Source organism: Lethenteron reissneri, chromosome 19 (assembly GCF_015708825.2).
Source record: "Lethenteron reissneri isolate LAM-NWPU_2019-01 chromosome 19, ASM1570882v1, whole genome shotgun sequence".
NCBI lineage: Eukaryota > Metazoa > Chordata > Hyperoartia > Petromyzontiformes > Petromyzontidae > Lethenteron > Lethenteron reissneri.
In genome coordinates, this window is record NC_083797.1 from 10,735,848 (window position 1) to 10,757,519 (window position 21,672).

The 21,672-nt window shown below is 46.5% G+C and overlaps 1 protein-coding gene across 4 annotated transcripts in view; it reads right to left on the reverse strand.

Moving 5' to 3' along the window:
* LOC133344246 (extracellular sulfatase Sulf-1-like) overlaps window positions 1-20,801 on the reverse strand; it is a 173,126-nt gene extending 152,325 nt beyond the window's left edge. For all 4 annotated transcript variants that reach the window (XM_061554319.1, XM_061554315.1, XM_061554317.1 and 1 more), the window contains exon 1: window positions 20,473-20,801. The gene's annotated coding sequence lies outside the window, so the exon portion shown is untranslated. The remainder of the gene's footprint in view (window positions 1-20,472) is intronic.
* Between the last annotated feature and the right edge of the window lie 871 nt (window positions 20,802-21,672).

Below are 21,672 nucleotides of genomic sequence, written 5' to 3' on the forward strand. Positions count from 1 at the left end.
GTCCTCTCGTCCTCTGGCTTGAGATGGCTGCCACCTATGGGTCAGATGATTGCATGCCACCATTAAGCAATTGGTAATTAAATATAATATTTTTGTCCTAAAAATTGTAAAATTTTGAGGAAAAAATGTCACGAAAATTAATTGTCACGCACAACGAGTCTGTGTGCAAAATGTCAGGTCGATTGGATCACGGGAAGTGGGTTAAAAAACGACCAAAAGATTTGTGCGGTCCTAAGCAAGCAAGCGAACTTAATATAAAGGATTTAAAAATCACAAACCCTGAAAATTCTCTGCTCACATCGAGACGAGGTGGGGGGTACTCGCACTTTACTCGCACTTTACCCCACCTCACGCGACCCCGCTTGCTTGGTCGACGAACCGTGCCAGGAGATTGAACGGGAGACCTTCCGGATTACGATGCCAGTTCGCTGGCCATTACGCAACAGCGGTACGCCGCTGCCAATAATCATTTTGGGGTTAATAAAACATGCATACTTTCTTATTTTTTCGATGGGGAGACTGGGCCCCCACGATAGCGAGGTGGAATGTTCACGACTAACTCGGGACCACCAACAGAGAGAGACGAGCACGAGCCCACAATCACCGGAACAAGTTTGACACTTTGACCTCTTTTTTTTCTGTTACTGCCAAAAGTGTTCGGAACAAACTTTCCTTGCATTTTTTTTTTACACGAAGTAATCCATGAGGAACATCAGAAAACCCATTCGCAGTCCTCTCCCTCAAACGTCCCCCCCCCCCTTTTTTTAATAGGCGCATCTGCTTCGTGAATCAGGCACGGATACAATAGCAACATCAAAAACTGCGTCAACTGCACAGTGGATTCGTCAGCCGATGGGAGAGGGGCGTTTGCCTTGCCAGCTTCTGGGTCAAGTTCTCTTGTTTCTTAACCCAGAGGGTGATCGCGTGGAGTAGTCAGATACGCCCTTTGACGCCCTGCCAAACAACGAGGACCCCTTGCCTGCAGTGGTATCAATGCTGCAGCATACAACTCACCATTCTGCCTGTCAGATAAGTTATAATGAAATAACGATGTTACGTGTGTATGGGGGCGAACCACGTTCGATTCCCGCTCACGGCCACCAACACCAATGACGATTCTCAAATTGGCTGCCGGTGCAGTGTGTAAACATCGCCACTGGGGAGACAAAGGCGGCCAGGCATGGTGCTGGCCACCCACTGTCTCATGTACCATGCCGGGCCTTCATAGGTGCTACTTGTCAATGGCGCCGTGCAACTGAGAACACTTACACACGCGCACGCGCACTCACACGTTTACCTGACCACTCAGCCTCACGGGAGTGCTGTGTGCTCACAAGAGGGGCGCACGCTCTCTCGGGCCACCATTCTCTCCGCACGAGCACTCTCTCCAACCACGCCTCAACGCCCAGACTCTAATCCTCCTTCAATACGGACGAGGGTGGCGGGAAGGAGGTCACGTTCCTGGGGGTCGCTCACTCCGTGCAGGACTCCCGTTATATCCCAACGGGTCAACACAATACAAACCCGGCAGGCACGCTGGGCCGCTGGCAGTACGTGAGGGCCACAGCGCTGTCCGCATTGCCAGAGCCGGATTAACGCTGAGGCCTTATAGGGGCCTCAGAATTTAGAGGGACACCAAAAATTATACATGTATTGCTTTGCAATTGATGAACTGCAATACTGTAGCACTGTGAAAAAAAATTGCTAAAAGGTATTTAAAATACGGTACAGCAACACAAGCCTTTACCTTTTGAAGTTGTCTGATGATTTTATTTTACGCCCTGATGAAAAAGGGCCATCGCCAGAAATGTCGCCAATTATGGTTCCATTTCAACACAAGGCGTCATTGACGAATGCGTCGTTTATTTTCTTGATCACATCAGTTCTAATTAGAGAGTTGCAAACACCAAATGCTCATCACAGCCATTCCAGGACTCCAATTACACCACACGTGGCCTTCGCTCCCTTCCTTCTGCCACATCACAAAGGTGCTGCTGCATGGTATAAATCCATGCACGATGGCGAAATGTTAACTACCTCGCCCGGTATGCAGGAGGTCGTGAGTTCGATCCCGACCCTGACGCCTGCTGTATATTTGGAGTTTGCACGTTCTCCCCGTGGTCGTGTGGATTTTTCTCCGGGTCCTCCGGTTTTTCCCCTCCACATTTAGAATCAACGTGTGTTTACAGTAGTTGGCCCAATATAATTTTCCACGTGATAAGCCACTTCGTTGAGCTATCATTTGTGGCCAGGTCACTTCTGAAAACAACATCTATATAGCTCAGTGGGACTTACCTGTTAAAGTAAAAAGTTAATAGTAGTTAGTTAGTAGCATAAACCCCTGCACGGTATAAACCCCTGCCGACCTGCGTACACCCTAAAAGCGAGTGCGCATTTCGAAACAGAGTTCCCACTCTCGCCAAATCCACCCATACGAGTTTAAAGCCCCGAGTGTGGAGTGCCACGTACGCGCAAGCGTCGTCTCGCTGCTCAACACTTCAAGCAGTGCGGTGCTGGGGCGAAGTGCGGCAGTTCTGGGTTCCAGTTATTGTCCATCAAGAACAAAAACTCCTCCTAGGGTCACACCACCAAGAGGTCTAGCCCCCTCCTTCTGCAACCCCCCCCCCCCCCCCCCAGCCTCGCAGCATCAAGAGGTGTGCGACCACGCTCGGCGGATCTATAATCCTGGGATTTAGCGCTGCTGTTCACTCACCCAACAGCGAAGAAATGAAGCGGTAATCTCTCATGTGCCTTCTCTCCTATAATCCCTGGATATGCTAAACTGTGTGCACGCGCGCGTGTGTGTGTATGTGTGTATGTGTCGCGCGCATGCCATTGCACTGCAATCCCAACCACTTGGGTTGGATTCCCATTTACGGATTATTTCATTGGAAGGCGATATCGGAATGTATCGTGAGACTCCACGAGGCCAACTCGGTGCCTGGTGCCGCGTGCGAATAATGGCACCGGGGAGGGAAAGGCAGCCCTGCCAGGCGTGGTGCGCATGAAACCGACCCTTCGTGGGCCGTGCCTGCCTCGATAGGCGCTCGCCAACATTATTGTTACGTTCGGAAGCTTGCGAGGACCAAACGAAATAATCTGTGTACCTTTTTGTCGGTATGCGCTCGTATTAAATACACGTACGTGTGTATATATATTTAGTTGCCCTGGAGTAGGCACAGGATCGGTTCAGATGATAGCCATAGCGGGGATAAAAAAGAATCAGCTGACCGGGTTCATAGTGCAGTGCATGGACCAGGCACAATTCAAGCACATGCATAGGTGGCGGGTTGACATTGCGAGCACTCAAGTAGCCAGTGAAGGGTATATACAAACAAAGACAAAAGTTCCCCCGTGTAGCCTTAACAGACTGTTGGGGCAAGTGCTGTTAGCGACTAGCCCCTTATGAAGGTTGGCAAGGCACGTGATTTCAGTGGGCGGCCAGCACCATGCCCGGCCGCCTTTGTCTCTCTCCAGTGGCAATGTTTACTACACAATGCGCCAGGTACTCATTTGATGGGTGTATACACAGAGACACGCACGCACGCAAGTGTGCATCCATCATTCATCTCGAGTTGTAAGGTGCGCCACTCCGAAACAGTGGGTTTTAATCCTTGCTTTTTTGTTTTAATAGGGACAGGAAGGCGGGAGGGGGTGAGAGGGCGGCGGGAGGGGAGGGGGGGTCTGATCAATTGCTTTGTTCGGTCAAGGAGCACGCGCACTTGGCAACCTCCAAAGCCGCTCCCCCCCCCCGGCTCTCGCTTCTTTGCTTGCGTGCAGCGCAGGCAGCAGCAGCGGGGGCTACGGAGCGGGCGACAGCGCAACACCTCGGTGAACACGGCTCACTCGCTCACGCACTCACGCACTCACGCCGACACACACAGAGACCAAGGAACCCCCCCCCCCTGTACAGCCTCAATAGACGGGAGGCAAGTGCTGTGATTGAGAGCACCTATTGAAGGGCAGTGTGGCGCGCGAGGTGGCGGCGCGGTCGGAGCCACGAATGTCCACCTTTGTCTCCCCCCCCCCCCGCCAATGCCGATGTTCACGCAGCGCACCAGATCTAGTGCCGATATTTGCCACCTATGTCAGCCGTGGCTGCTCAGGTTCGTAAGGGTTCATACTACACCACCGTTCCGCACGCAACACACGTAAATAATGCATATACACACGCACGCATACTCGTGTTAACACATACACAGATGCACAGGAATATAAGAACACATCGACTGCAAAGACAAAGATCTCCCATATAGCCTCAACAAACTGTTGGGGCTGTTAGAGAGCACCTATGAAAGCGGGAACGGCACACGAGGGGGTGGGTGGCCAGAGCCACGCTCCGCCGCCTTTGTCTCCCCGGTGGCGATGTTTGCACATCGCACCAGGTACTCATTTGAGGCTGAGTCGACCTAGGGCAGACCCAGGACCAGTTCAGATATTAACCGGTGTTGGCCGTGAGCAGGAATTGAACTCAGGTCGCCGGGTTCATAGCAATAGACTGCCACTCCGCCCGCAATAAAAACTAAACAATTTTTATTTGACCAAGTAAGGCCCACTGAGCTGTATAACTCTTTTTCAGAAGCGACCTGGCCACAAATGATACCTCAACGAAGTGGCTCATCATCGTGTGGAAATGTACAGCAGCCAAATTACTCCAAACGCATGTGTATTATAAATATGGAGGGAGAAACCCAAGGACCCAGAGAAAAATCCACGCGACCTTGCAAACTCAAAATATACAGGTCTTAGGGTCAGGATAGAATCTGTGCCCTCCTGTATACCAGCCGAGGTAGTTAACATCTCGTCATGCGCGCGCGCACACACGCTCGCACCTGTAGGCATGGCCGTGACTGCACAGGCTTTCCCACCCAGCGTGGCCTTTTTGCAGCCCCACGGTTTGTTAACCCCGAGCACCCGCAGCTCCCCCGCGTAGCCAAGAGATTGAAGTGCGCCGAGGATAGGAAGCCCCCCCCGGTTTTCAAATTCTTCTGCACTTGGCACAAAATGTTTATTGTCATTGCAGGTCAAACACGATTAGGAATGTGCCAAGGGAGGAAGCACAGATGCGAGAAAAAGCAAACGATGCAGATTGACCCGGACGCCGACTGGTACGGTTACAAAGTCTTCATCCGCCGCGTTCAGGAATATATTACTAATATAATCAGCCAAGAATGTGCGTGTGTCCCGCGCGTGACGTTACTCCACATACCGCACCCCTCATTAATAATCATGAGCTGATGACGTCCCTCGTGTGGACCCCACCCCCTCATTAATAATCATGAGCGGGTCATTATTTTCTATTTAATATTTCAGATTAACAACATTATTAACTCGTCCTTGGACGGGCTATAGGCTAGTTGATCAATATTGTTGGTTATTTAAATATGGTTTGCCTGAGCCCGATTTTGACCATCTTAATAATGGCAATGACGAAGATGTGATATGGCACCTTATACATGCTGGGGCATTTCAGTGCGCTTTACAACTCTTGCGAGGGGATAATTCACTTCCGCTGTTGAAGCAGACGGCGAGTAACGTCACGGTCAATGCGCCCAAAGTAATAACCAGGGCGGCCGCTGGATTTAAACCGTGAACCTCCGCAACAAGCGGCGAACACTCTACCGGTGAGTAGCTTCAGTGAACCTACCACTTCGTTGTTTCGAATGGCCGTGTTAAGAAATGATCACGAATGAAGGCATTACGTTTCAAATGGAATAAGAACGGAGTGGTAGCGCAGGAATGGAACGTGCCCAATAGGACGCCCACCAAAGAGATGGAGTAACGATATCAGTGTTGGCGCTCCGCAGTGGAGAGATGTTAACTTCCTCGCCTGGTATACAGGAGGTGGTGGGTTCGATCCCGACCCTGACCCCTGCTGTATATTTGGAATTTGCGTGTTATCTCTCCCCGTGGCCATTTGGATTTTTCACCAGGTCCTCTGGTTTTCCCGCTCCACGTTTAGATTCAACGTGCATTCAGAGTATTTAGCTGCTTTAAATTTCCACACGATGATAAGCAACTTCGTTGAGTTATCATGTGTGGCCAGGTCACTTCTAGAATAAAGAACAGCTATATAGCTCAGTGGGGCCTTACTTGGTAAAATAAAAAAAAAACATTGCTTATTTTTAGGAAGAGAAGGCCAAACACCTTCTAGAGGCCAACCCATTCAGAGCTCCGACTGGTGGAGTTCCTTCCGCGGGCAGCGGGGACTTGCAAGCAAGCGCAGGGCTGCCCCCTTTACCTCGACCACCTTCTACAAACATTTCAAGCCCAGGTTCGGCATGTGATGGGGAAGAAAAAAAAAAGTTTAATTAGTTGACACAACATTTTAATTAAATGTATTACATGTCCACACTGGTCATGTGGCTTCGCGATTCATTGTCCCGGCCACAATTTTTACATTGCCCCGAGCAAGCCAGACCTTTGAATGTTAGCCCTGTGTTATGGAAACAAAACAAACAAATTGATTCATGCAAACTCTTTTTTTTATATTCCTCTCTTGGGCGTTTAAATCGAAGTGGCAACACAGAAAGAAACGTAGGCAGAGTTGTTACGAGCATTAGCGGGTAAATTCTCGTAACAACGTGGTTTGCCAAAAAAAAACTCGATCCTTTGGCCGTGCAGCTAATCAAAAACACGTGTTGCTTATTTATTTGAATGAGGACGTAATGTTTTATGCGTGGGCAAAATAAAGTGTTTTTTTCCCAAAAAATCTGATGTCCTCAATGAATAATGATAATATGCTCAGAGCCGTGTGCAGAGAAATATACGATTCATGGTGGGAGGTAGCGTTGAGAATTTAAGGAGGATTATCCTTGATCATGAATTAATTGTAACTTCATTAAATATAAGGCAAAGTGTTTGCTTGTTCCTGATAGTCCCCAGACATATAAATAAGGCACCACGAATAGAGAAGCATGCATGTCATAGAAGAGAAAACGACCTTGCAGACCCATAAAATATCTACAATGCATAAGCATAGCAACTGCAATGTTTAAACATCCACAGTATTAAACATGGTATCGTATAAACATTTAATTGTGTCTTCAGAATTACTATGAATCTGTAGGATGAAGCGCCTGGTTAAATCACAGATCAATCTACATCTATCTCATTGGATCTTGAAAGCCGAGCAGGGTTCATTGATCCTACCGAGTACAGAATATGTCAGCATGGAATCAGAATCTTTATTAAGACTGCAAAGAGGAATACAATGAGTTATGAAGCTCATTTTTCACAGATCTCCAGTATGGGTCGGTCAGCAAGTTACAACGGCAACACAATACAACAATAACAACAACAATAATAACAACAACAACAACGATAGGAGTGCAAAATAGATAAAAGGTTCACAACTAACTAAATATAAATACAATAATATACATTAATAATATAATTATGATGTATCAAGCTTGGGCAAGACAGCAAAAACAACCAAGCAGTCTCAGACCACACCAGGATAACACTCAATACAAAGTCACATTACCATCGAACTATGGATACACACGGCAGGTAAGGATCAAAGTTACACGTCACATTTGCAAACGTGACTGCTGTATCGAGCACTGAGCTTCTGCTTCAGGATATTTTTTGTTTTATCACACCAGGAGTTTGCCTGTTGTGTGCAGGATTTGGGCTGCAAGGTGACCATTAGGTGTCAGTCCCGAGTGTTGTTAACCCTCTTGTGTGTACGGGTGCTCCACTCCAGTGTCGTCCCACAAGCCAACACACATTTAACCGACCAAACATCGCAATGCAGAAGCCTTCAAGAAAAGAGGATAATCTCTCACCGAGGCTTTTATAGGTAAATAATTAACATAACTACAACAGCAAAAACATTATTTCAAATAAAAATGTACCTTTTGAAAGTGTGTGCCATTTTTATTACGTGCGAAATATTATTGTTTTTTTTTTACAAATCTATGTATTGCAGTCTTGCTGCTTGCACTACAAAGCTACGATAATTTGCCACGTAAAAACGCTATTCTGCTTAAGATGCCATTGCTGTACGTTACTGCAAATGCCCACTGACTACTGTTGACTTTCGACTTTGTCCGCCACACCAAGAGGCGTACGATTAGCACGGTGGCTACGTGCGGTGCAAAATAAGTTCAACATACATACATAATCACTGCAGGCTTTGCACACCACACACAGCCGTTTCTTCCCTGTACTCTCGCTGGGGTTCTGGGCACGAATGAGACGAGCCAGGTTCACGGTCTGGATTATGACTTCATTTTTTTTGGCTGCTCTACACCACGGCGAGCTTTCCTTGCGCACGTAAAATATCCCACGTAGATTACGGTGCGATTTAAACGTTGAAGAAATAAGCACTGGCTTGCGAAAACATTGCGAATCTACAAACGGAGGCAAGTTAGGGAAAATGGTCAAACGTATATGTATATACAATACTGTACATAGGGACAAAGTGAATATGTAACTGCTGGGAATGACTTGCCTTACTTCATTTGGCTATGATTAATTCACCCTGAATGTGCCCTTCTAGACAGATCTCAGACGCCGAGTCATGCTAAGCCTGGTTAGCACTACGACGAGGGGCTTCCTGGAAACGCCACGAGGTGTTGTAGGCTTGGACCAGAATTTGGCAGTACAGTAACACTGAATCCATCTGTATGGAGTTGTTCGTGTTATCCCATCATGTGTGGAGTTTCTCCAGGTGAAGTCACGTAGAAGGGAAATAATAAAATTATAAAAATAAAACAATAAAATACAATTCTCAGTGAGAATATAATAAAATACAATTCTCAGTGAGAATTGTATTTTATTATGTTTTATTTTTATTATTTTATTATTTCCCTTCTACGTGACTTTACCGAAAGAACCAAGAAGATGAATCCCTGCAGTCACGAAAGCTTTAAATCGAAATTTCTCCAGGTGCTTTGGTTTCCTTCCACATGCCAAACAGATCGAAGGTTTTATTTATTTATTATTATCGTTTGTGTATTAAAGATGCACACAACAAGAGCCTTAAATGAGGATCCTGCCTCGTTATGTTTTGCAAATTAAATGTTTGAGTACTTTTGCAAGTGGGAAAGCCACTCGTAACACAAGGCGACACACAAACTCTAAACATATCAGTCGGAAAGCCTACTTGCTGTACCACCTCCGATCTCAATGTCTGCATGCGAATGTTGCATGCGTATGATCTATCAGTGATCGACTAATCCAAGGCTGTACCACCCTGTCCAATATCTGTCAACCTAACAATGTGGTTTTCAACAACTCGCGTTCGTCAATACCACTTCCTCAAAAGATATGATAGGGGACGTTTCGGCCAATGTACCTTCTTCATAGCGATGGCCCTTCATTGACCCATCTTCATAGCAAAGAGAGCCATCACCAATTATCAAACTACATTTTTTAGACCCAGTGTTCAGAACCAACGCGTTGAGTCCTGCTGTCTTCGCTTGTGCACTGCTGCAAACGCACGGTCGTGATTATTGTTGTTGTCGTTGTTGGTTAACTATCATTATCAAGCCGGGTGCACGGGAGGTCAAACCAACGTCACTATTTGCTAAATTATAAACTTAACGTGCTGCGCAATAGGGGAAACACATGAAGGCAATTTAAGAGGGCTTTGCCACAGTAAATCGCCAAGTTCATGTCTTCATATGCATTCTAGATTTGAAGCTTTCGTGACTGCAATGATTCATATTCTTAGGTTCTTTCGGTAAAGTCACGTAGGTAAAAACATTAAAAAGTTATGTTTTTACCTACGTGACTTTACCGAAAAAACCTAAGAATATCTTCATATGCACATCGCCAGCTTTAATGTTGCAAAACCCTCTTACTAGCCCAAAGTGCTGCAGAAAAACTATATATAAACTGTGTACTGCAGGGCACAGTGCATATCAAAGTGAGCATTCATATCATAAATGTCAACACAGGAAAATCGGGCCCTAGACGGAGACACGTAAAATGTATCTTGGTGTACCATCTGTAAATTTAAATGCATTGTAAAAGTAAGTGGTGACAATGATTAGACTATGGATTCAGACTTGGTCGTAGGTTAAGAATACTGTGTCAACTTGTGCCCGCAACGTTTTACAATAGGACGTTGATTCACTTGGGCAGATACGGGGGAAAGGAAATGAGATTACTTTTTGTAAGATTACTCAAGGTTTGAGAAAGATACAACAACATCTTACAATCATGCAGAGATTCGATGAGCTGAGTCTGTACACAGAGAACAGAGGGGGTCTTTGATAGGCAACAAAATAGTTCTTTAAAAACCATGAAAGAGACAGATAATATCAAGTGGAAAAACCATTTGACAATGAGCTTTCTATAAATAATCACAACAGGAACTCAGAGCAAGATATTTAAGAACAAGAGAATAATGAACTTCAGGAAACTATGTTTTAAAATATGTATTCTTCTGAGTAATGCTACGGTGTGTTCAGCGTACAAAGCGCTCGATGTCCGAGCGATGCTGTCAAGTAATTTAGGGCATTTTTGTAAGATTTTAAGATTTTAAGATTTTCCGTTTACCCAACATGACCCATATGACTCAAGATGTAACCGCCTCTATGGGGAGGGTTCCCACGCAACTATTAGATCTTTCAACAAACTTCGAGACAAGAAGGCTCATCTGATCGAGTCGCTCACTTTTCTGAACAGACACCTTTACACTCATAACTCATTACCTTATCAGCGCTTGTGTTGCGATCGAAACGTCGTGATTGTTATTATTTTTTATTATTTTTTATTATTTGATCCATCTACGTGGCTTTACCGAAAGACCCGAGAATAAGAATATAACCCATATGAACCTCACTCATCAGCAATGCTGATGCATGCGTATTGGTGCATGCGCCCCAAAACACATTTACTGTAAATATTAACTTTGCGAAGTGACGAGATGCTTCAACAATATAAATCTTGGCTCCATTCCAAGCGGAGGGTAATTTTATTCCCAAAGTGATATCTGACATGTTCCTGGATCCTCTCACCCTCAACCAATCCGCAATGACTTGTGTGGTGAAATATGGTCAAAGAAACGCCATATAATCGACAGGGGATGCAAAGAACTTCATTCAACACCGGCGAAGTTCGCTATGGTCTGGGATCGAACTTTGGTTTGCCGGGTTCGCAAGTGCAATGGACGGCCGCCCGACACGGAAATGTTGTAATCTCTATTCAACGTTTCAATTTCTGCTCTAAAAGTCAAACAAATAAGTTGTGTGGTGGAGTTGAAGCGGTTTCAGGTGGTACAGCCTTCCCTGATGTACCCTGTCAGGCGTACCATGAGATACTACTAATTGAAATTGTTCAGCAAGTAGTAACTCATTAATTACATGGCCTTCAAAAGGCAATGTGTGATTGTGCTTCTTGTAAAACCTGTATTCGGGTACGCTCAACGTATCAAGGCAGGGCTTGAGCGGTGTATTGGGTGTTGTTCATACTTTTGGTCGAGTCTTTTAGAAAATCAACGTTGTTATGACATTCCCATGAATATCAGTCAAACGTTAATACGTACGCCAAACTTACACGTTCACGTGTATCCCCGTTCAAATACATTGCAGGTAAAAATAACAGTTACGTAAAAAGAAGACACACGCAACCACACTGCTCAGCGTTTACAATGAGCAGTGGAGGAGTTTGTTACGGGATCAGCAAAAATATTGATTTGTGCAAAGGTAATTCCATTAGGCGTACACTCGGGCTGAATAATTAATCGATTTCAAATCGAAATCGCAATTTGAAAAATGTGATTAGCAAATCGCAAAGGCTTCGATTGTGAGATTTTAAAAGTCATATTACTTTATTATTGGAATGTGTTATTTATTTTATTTTAACTTTATTTATTTAACTTAACAATTGTTCTATGTTTGATTGTTCTATTTCAAATTTTTTTTTTAATAAATACATGTTGGAAGCAATTACTATCTTTAAAGTTATCATCCTTGCATTAGAATATATAGAGCAGTTAATATTTTGATGGTATCATGTGGTAATGCTCCATCACGTTTTAAATCTATTACACAGTGAATATTGAACTGAAGCTTGACTTTTAAAAAATGTAATCGCAAATCAAATCGCAATGTCAGAAAAATCGCAATTAGATATTTTCCCCAAATTGTTCAGCCCTAGAGTACACGCTCTTGTCGGGGGTGGAGGAGGGTGAAATTTCCATTTTCCGTGTGCCAGAACTGTGTCGAGATACGAAATCGTCTGCCCCACTCTTGGACACGTTCTAAGACACGTTCTACTGCGAGTGGTCTCAATGGGAATGACGGAGATGCACTTGAGACACGCGCCGCAACAAGCGACTGCGACCGTAAGGAGGACACACACACACAGACAGGTAGACACACAAACACACAGGTAGACACACACACAGATAGACACACACACAGATAGACACACACACACAGACACACACACAGGTAGACACACACACAGGTAGACACACACACAGGTAGACACACACACAGGTAGACACACACACAGGTAGACACACACACAGGTAGACACACACACAGCACAGGTAGACACACACACAGGTAGACACACACACAGGTAGACACACACACAGGTAGACACACACACAGGTAGACACACACACACACAGGTAGACACACACACACAGGTAGACACAACACACACACAGACACACACACACAGACACACAGATAGACACACACACACAGGTAGACACACACAGAGGTACACACACACAGGTAGACACACACAAAGGTAGCCACACACACACAGGTAGACAAACACACAGGTAGACACAGACACACACACAGGTAGACACACACACACAACACGACGACGCTGCGTTCGTTGGGGGCCCCCCCCTATCATTGTATGGCCACCACAACAACAACAAAAAGACCCCCAAGGTAAATGGCGAGGGGTTTCGCACCGTGTGGCAGAGTGCCGAACAAAGAGCCCCCCCCCCCCCCACGGTGACAGCTTGTGAATGTATAAAATCACTGCCGCTCAAGAGCCAACGTCGCACTCGTGTTGGGTGGTGGTGGTGGTGGGGACGTCTACATAGGCGGGTTTCCTGTGCACGCAGTAGGGCGGTTTTGTTGCGACTGTCATACATTCAGGCGCACGGCACTGTGGGTTAAAGTGGCGCATTGTATTGCCCGTTTTTGTATTGCCCTTCAGAAATTATTAAACTCATTGAACGCAATTACGTGGAGACACGTGCAAGTAAGCTGCATGCAAATCGACGCACATACAACCACTGCTAAGGTTTAAATTGTTGTGTCAAAGTCATGCACGTTGAGCTACTGCAGTGGACGCCGCTGTTTTTGTTTTAATTAGCGGTACGATTAATCGCCTTCGCGTTTTTAGATAAAAAGGCGATGCAATACATTTAATGACACGACACTTAAAGTGGGCTTGGGGATTGCTCTCAAGACAAACTTCCCCCGCCTTAGTTTACTCAACCGCGAGTCATCGCGCATGCTTCTGTGACAACTTTGAACGCGTGACATTTATGTAAAAAAAAATGGTTCAAGCGTTAAACTACTGCCAAAAAAAAGATTAATACGAGACACACACACATTCTTTATTGATGAGACAATTGTGAATGTAGCGAATGTTGGACTTCTTTCCCACCATACGTAGCCAACCGTGAAAACCGGAAGGTGCAATCGGAGGTAAACCTAGACGTGATAACACTTCCCATTTAGAAGCTATTCCATTTATCGAACGCTATTGTATATATATAACGTGGAAAAAAATGCAAGACACTGGCTAGTTACTGGATAATTCATCATGAACATCATAGTCCATTGTCGCCTTATTCATCAGCAGATTTTGAACGGGGTAACGGAATGCGCACGGGGAGCATCCCATTCGCAATGACATGACTCCCTCCCCCCCACATCATACTTTGAAAATGCTGCGTATGTAAACGGTTGCGCGTGTGTGAGTGTATATATATGAAGATAATTACGTTCTTTAGAATTCACCAAGCGCATCTCTGCCGCACTAAAACACTGCGGCGGTCCTGAAAAAGAGTCTACCGAAGACCTGGGAGTGCCCATAAACGCGTCGCCCGATGCACGATATGTCGACGACATATTTGTCTGCGGAGCACATTGTCTGCCAGCAGTATCGACTGTCCTTGCTGCGCACACATTAAAACAAAATATGCCCCTGACACGTACAGATCGTGGCATACCTCACTGACGAATCACAATTAACCCCCCCCCCCCCCGCACTCGTATAATAAAAGCTGCAGAACTCGAGATTCGACTAAAACGTGGACCGTTGGGCATCACCTGTCACCTGAGAGGCATTTTCAAGCGCATCCATTGCGCGCATCAGTGGGAAAAGTGCACAATTGTCGAAGTGTTCCGAATATTTGAGGTCTCCGCAAATGCCAAGGGTAACGTCGCATCAGATTGCCAGAGTCTAACTCGTAGATCCCCATAGTCATCGAACCAAAGCGGCAATGATGCATTCCCTAATAATAAAAATCGATCTGAATTTGGCACGGAGGCCAATATCTTTCCTGCCGTCATTGAACAAACAGGAAATGAGGTTACAACTTTGCGTCACGATTTATGCCCCACGTATTCATTATCCATGTTTAAGAAGGTCATTAAATGACTTTACAACACCACTTCTACCCTTTATAGGTTTCACGGCTTGTTGTTTTATGGGAGAACGCCATTGTGAGCCACTGAATGCCTTGACCTTGCGCGACATGCCCACGCAATGGGTGCCCTGTCCGCCACGTTCTTCACTCGTGTTTTGCGGCACCACACGTTGTTAATCATCATTATCATCATCATCATCTGCACGCGCAGTGTGCAATGCACAGCACCGGTACACGATTTTTCCGCCCGACAAGTTTCAGGATGCAGCGTCAAGCTCCAATCCAATCGCAGGGAGCTCTTATACAGCTCGGGATGATTGAAAAGGTCCTGATGATGAGATCATGGTCCGATAGCCAGAACCAGACACCTTAGGAGCTCAAACGCCCCACCAACGAAGCTGCTCGATTGCAGAGTCGTCCATGCTCCCGACTGGCTTCTGAGAGCCTGGATGACCCACCCAGCGTGTTACCGGACCATGTTTTTTACGCATTGTTTTACGTTGTTTGCACAACTGCGAGCCATTATCGCGTCCGAACGAGCACAGATCTCACGCCGTGCGGAGCTGCTCGAGTAGTAGTAATATGGTCATCGCACACGCACAGCGCAACCAATGGGCAGACAATAAGGAAAGCAAAGCAAGCGTGTGGTGCTGCTGCTGCTGCTGCTGCACACAATAGGACAACACAACGGAGGGCACGGGTGGCAGTCGGCTAAAGGAATGCAGGCACGAGTTTGCCTCGCTCGCCTGGTGAGGAATGCACGGCACACAACTTAGCCCATCTCCTTCCAGTTTTTTTTTCTTTCTTTTTTTGCCCGGGAGGCAGACACACCAAGGGCTGTGCGTGGATGTTTGCTTTGGAGACATTTCAAAGGAGATACACACACATATTTACGGGTTGACGGGTAGCCAAAGGGGGGTGGGGGGGGACAGAAAAAAATAGCCATGGAAAGAGTTCTAGGAACTTTGGGTCAAAAAAATCTGAACAAAGCCAATGTGTTAGAATGTGGATTTGTGATTTGAATGTGTGCATGTGTTTCTGTGTGTGCACTGGATGATCCCTACGATAGAAAGGTCACTTTTTGTAATCTTACGAAGTGCGCAAGTTTAACTCAACATGTTTACTCATGCAACTTAATTTAATTAAACTGATTACGCAACGGGTTTGCATTTACGGTGGAGGGATTGCGCGGTGGTTCGCGACGCTGCTGCGGTATGAACCCAGCTACTTGCGTTTGAAACTTGACCGATGCGAAGGTCAGCGACGAGTGATATCTGGATCATTCCTGGTCCTCCCCTTCTTCAACCCGCACTGACCAACACCGTATGGTCAACACCCCCCCCCCCCAACCCCCATGATCAACACCTACAGGTGAAACAACCCCCAATCCACTGCTGAACGAGGCCTTTCATCCAGCAATGGATTGAGAAAGGACTGTAACTGAACAGGAATACACTATGGGGACCTCATTTGCCAGTAAAAATATGATAATTGGTTTTTTACCCTTCTATCTGGCAACAAAACTGACACCTTTTTGCAAGGAGTCATGTTTGCATAGACCGCAATACCTGCAGTCATAATACAAACAAAAGAACATAACTCTGATAATGTGCACTGTCCCTGAAGTTGATTGGTGCACCTTTTGGCGTCATCTGGTCCAACCCATATGAGACTAGGCTCGAAGGAAAGCTGTCTCGGGTGTGGACCAATCAACTTCAGGGACAGTGCACATTATCAGAGTTATGTTCTTTTGTTTGTATTATGACTGCAGGTATTGCGGTCTATGCAAACATGACTCCTTGCAAAAAGGTGTCAGTTTTGTTGCCAGATAGAAGGGTAAAGAACCAATTATCATATTTTTACTGGCAAATGAGGTCCCCATAGTGTAGATGCTTGCCCCGAGCTCTCATACTCTGATGGTGCATTGTCCTTGAGTTGTGCGCCTTTTGGCGTCATCTGGTCCAACCCATATGAGACTAGGCTCGAAGGAAAGCTGTCTCGGGTGTGGACCAATCAACTTCAGGGACAGTGCACATTATCAGAGTTATGTTCTTTTGTTTGTATTATGACTGCAGGTATTGCGGTCTATGCAAACATGACTCCTTGCAAAAAGGTGTCAGTTTTGTTGCCAGATAGAAGGGTAAAGAACCAATTATCATATTTTTACTGGCAAATGAGGTCCCCATAGTGTAGATGCTTGCCCCGAGCTCTCATACTCTGATGGTGCATTGTCCTTGAGTTGTGCGCCTTTTGGCGTCATCTGGTCCAACCCATATGAGACTAGGCTCGAAGGAAAGCTGTCTCGGGTGTGGACCAATCAACTTCAGGGACAGTGCACATTATCAGAGTTATGTTCTTTTGTTTGTATTATGACTGCAGGTATTGCGGTCTATGCAAACATGACTCCTTGCAAAAAGGTGTCAGTTTTGTTGCCAGATAGAAGGGTAAAAAACCAATGAACAGGAATACTCGCACATTGCCATTCCCCATCATATAGATGCCACGACATTATTGCAGGAACATGTGACTAAGCGATCGACGGCAGGAATAAATGTGCAACACCACAACGTACATATGGACATCATCGCACACAATATGCTATTAGAGTACACGCGCATTTTTCACGTAAAGCCTAAGTTGGTATGCATTTTTGCTTTTGCTGTGGAAGGGAGTCCCATAGACGATATTTTAAACGGAGTGCTCTTGCCAATAGCATACGGCAGTTCAGCAGCATTAAACAAACTTGACTGCTGGTGAGACATAGAAGGTTGAAACATGTCTAATACGTGCACGTTTAAACCAACGCCGATTGAGAATATTGTTACAGGAAGCCAATAATAGGTGGGTGGACTGCAACAATACGGTATTTGATTTATGTCGGTGTACTCCAGTAGTTCAAAGGTCAAGTTGGATCTCCCTTTTTTTTAATTGACTTCATGTAACCAATGCATCCCAACAGCAGAAAATGAATTAACACTGCGAAGGGGCGGGGGGGAAGCATTTCAGTGCGTACACAATGGGCTAGTATTAGCTGCAGAGCTTACTAATTAGAATGTTACGTCCTAGGTCCTAAGCCGTATTACCCTGAACGAGGTGAGTTGCATGTGTGTTGCGTGTATATATGTCTTTGTCGTTGGAGTATCGCACTACACTATGAACACAGCGAGTCTCGCTCACGGCCAAGGTCGGGTGACGAACGTCTGAACCGGCCATGGGCCTCTCCTAGGTTGACTCAGCCTTAAAAAGAGAACCCGATGCGTTGTGGTGAACATCAGGCACTGGGGAGACAAAGGCGGCCGGCTGTGGTGTTTGGCCTTGCCGGTCATCACAGGTGCTCGCTCACGGCACTTGCTCCAACAGTCTGTTAGAGGCTATACGGGGGATCTTTATCTTTAATGTACTGTTTGTACACAGTATATATATACACACACACACACAACCCAGAGTATATCACTTTACGTTGACGGTAATTTGTTCGAATCACGCCCTTGAACAGTGTCCGGAACAGATAATCGGCACTAAAACAACTGAAATTCTTCCCAAGGTGAGCCTTTTTAATCCCAGAGCAAATGTGTACAGATGTAGATAAACCTATCAGAGATAGTCGGCGCACAGAACTTACCACGTGATAAGCATTCATTTCCTGCAAATCCTGCCACGTCAGTGATCACCCATTAAGTCCGATGACATACAACTCCGTTTTCAGTCTATCAATAAAGGTGAGCTTTAAGTAGCCTCAGCCTCTTGGCTTTCCAGACCAATATCATCCAGAAGTGTTTACTTAACCAAGCAGACGCTACACCTGGTTGATACCTCGTCAGCAAGTCAGCCTTCTGAGACAGACGCTTCTGCTGCTGCTGGCCCAGATGTCATTGGCGAAAGCAACTCCCATATCCACGAGGACTTCCCTGGTCAAATTGCACGGCGCGCATCTGGGTTGGTGGTAGAAAGCCCGCATCCTCTGGTCGACCGCCTTTGTCTCTCCCGAGTGACCAGGCGGTCACTTTAGAGTGGGGCTGAACGATTTGGGGAAATTATCTAATTGCAATTTGATTTGCGATTACATTTGTTTCAAGTCAAGCTTAGTTCAATTCACTGTGTAATAATTTAAAACATGCGATGGAGCATTTCCACATGATACCATCAAAATATGAACTGCTAAATATATTAATTGCTTCCAACATGTATTTATTTAAATACTTCAATTTAAATAGAACAACATAACATGTAACAATTGTTAAGTTAAATAAATAAAGTTATAATAATGAATAATAAAAACATTCCAATAAGTAATAGGACTTGTCAGATCGCTAAAAATCGCAGCCTTTGCGATTTGCTAATCGCAACTGTTTCAAATTTCGATTTGAAATCGATTAATCGTTCAGCCCGACTTTAGAGCCAGGTCGAGAAGAAAGTCGCCATGACTTGAGAGTCAAATATGATTTTGGAATCGAAACTCGGACGACACCAAACACACGTACGCGCACGTGGGTCAGGCACGCGAACAGCACATACACACAAATACAAGACAAAGATCCCAGTATGTCCTTAACAGACTGTTGGGGCAAAGTGTAGATAGACAATACATCCACAATGCATTCACACAGCCCCTTTCTGTCAATCCACTGCTGGATGAAGCTCTCTCGCGGGCAATGTCAGTTAAAGGGCCATACATTTAGTCTGTACGCATGGAGGGGGGAGCGGGGGGGTTAACCCAAATGCGAACGCTTGCGTATGGGGGGTCGACTGATAATGTTACGTACGCATAGGAAACGGGGGGGGGGGGTGTGAAGCCTCGATAATAATTTGTCTACATTGGCCTTCAAATGAGCCAAGGTTCAGTTTCTTCAGCTGTCAGACAAACAGCGCAGCAAAATAAGTGACCAAGGTACGCAACTTAATTCTTTAATGCAGCCGGCGGTGGACTGTTTGCTTAAACACGTTAATATTATTCATTCTTGATAGTTTCTGCGTGGATTAAATATCGGCCGTTCTATAGGATTCGGGGTGGGGGGGGGGGGGTTCGTCAGGCGTACGTACGCAGGTGAGGGGGTGCGGGGCTGTAAAAAGTCCGCGTGCGTACAGAGGACGGGGGAAGGGGTCAAGTTTTGACAGATTTTTGCGTACCTACTAAATGGATTGCCCCTAAGGGAGGTAATTTGACCATACTTCGCCATGCTAGTCAATGCGGATTGTTGAATGGTGGTGCGGGAAAGGGACCCATCCGATCAGATACCATTTTTGCCAATGATTACAGTCATGGTGGGGGATCGAACCCAGGCATCCCTCCACTCCACCACAAATCAACAACAGCCAGGCACTTGAATCAAAAAGCGCGCATTGCTCACGACCAACCAGACTATTTGGGTTGCGTGCGGTCTTGTACAACTTCATATATATATAGAGATGTGCAGCATTGGCGCCTTTTCAATCTCGCGTCCAAACAAATCCACATTCTAACAGAAAGCACATTTTAGGCTGCGGGCTAGTTCCCAATGAATTTCACCATTCATTCACAACATCCCACTGCTGGATGACTTCGCGGTGATGATGAATTACATGAACTCCCTTGCACAATTCCGAATTGAACGTTATTTCCACCCCCACCCCCCCCCATTCGAACTACATTTTGCATCACACGTGTGTGGGCGTAACGCCGTGCCATGTGCACGTGCATCATCAATTCACAACGCGAACCCCACCGGCAGCGCCCGAGTTGTCGTGACATAATCACGACGTATTACAATCACGTTGTGCATAAACCCTCCCTTAAGGTGACTCACGCACACGCAGGCGCGCACACACCCCCCAATACACATCGCACCTTAGAGACAAGGAAGGAGGACACGTGTGCTCACAAGCAGCCCCTTGGTCGCGCTTACCTGCCGCCCGTGGAGTGGATTCACTTCTCGCTTCTCTGCAGTTCTTCTTTTCAACTCGTTGGAAAGTCTCCTCTCTAAGCCCGCTTCTCGCCTCTCTTCTCTCTCTCTTTAATATACGTCGATTAACTTGTAGGCTGGCGCTGTCTATTACACGGAGGCTAAGTCGTGGGTGGAGTGTAGAGAGGAGGAGGAGGAGGCGTAAAGGGAGGAGGATTGCGAGTGCGCGTCTGCCAGAGGCCGCTGACTGCCGAGTTGTGAGCGGCGCGGCTGCTGAAGCTTCTTGTAGTCGTGGGGGGGGGGAAGAGGAGGCGAGAGCAAACGGAGCACTCTCGTGTCGAGTGGCTTGGGGCGTGTGTGTGTGTGGGGAGGAGGAGGAGTGAGTGAGAGAGAGCTGGGTGGATTTTTTTTGTGTGTGTGGTTGGCGGGGGCAGAGGCGGGGGGGAGAGACGGGAGATGAACGTTCACGCCCATTGGGTCCGGCTTCGCCAACTTTGGTGCAGATTCATTCAATGAGCTCCCCTTGTGCCCAACACAAAGATCGCCCCCCCCACCACCTCCAACACTTTAAACGGACTGATGTGGGGTGGGTAGCACCACGGCCCGGCCGCCTTTGTCTCCCCAGTGGGGGTGATGTTTTTTTTGTTATACACCGCACTAGGTACTTGTTTGAGGCTGAGTCGACCCAAAGGGAGGCCCAAGGCCGGTTCAGACAATCGTGACACACACTCACCGACACACATACACTCACCGACACACACACATTCACCGACACACATTCACCTACACACACTCACCGACACAAAGACGAAGATCCCCCGTATAGCCTTAACAGACTGTTGGGGCAAGTGCGGTTAGCGAGCACCTATGAAGGCCGGCACGGCACACGTGGGGGTGGGTGGCCAACACCACGCCCGGCCGCCTTTGTCTCCCTAGTGGCGATGTTTACACATCGCACCAGGTACTCATTTTAGGCTGAGTCGACCTAGGGGAGGCCCGGGACCGGTTCAGATAATCGTCACTGGCGACGAACCCGGGTCGCCAGGTTTGTAGCGCAGCGCGATAACCGCTACACTACCGCTCCCCACCGACATACACACTCACCGACACACACACACCAACACACACACTCACCGACATACACACACCAACACACGCACACTCACCGACACACACACTCACCGACATACACACACCAACACA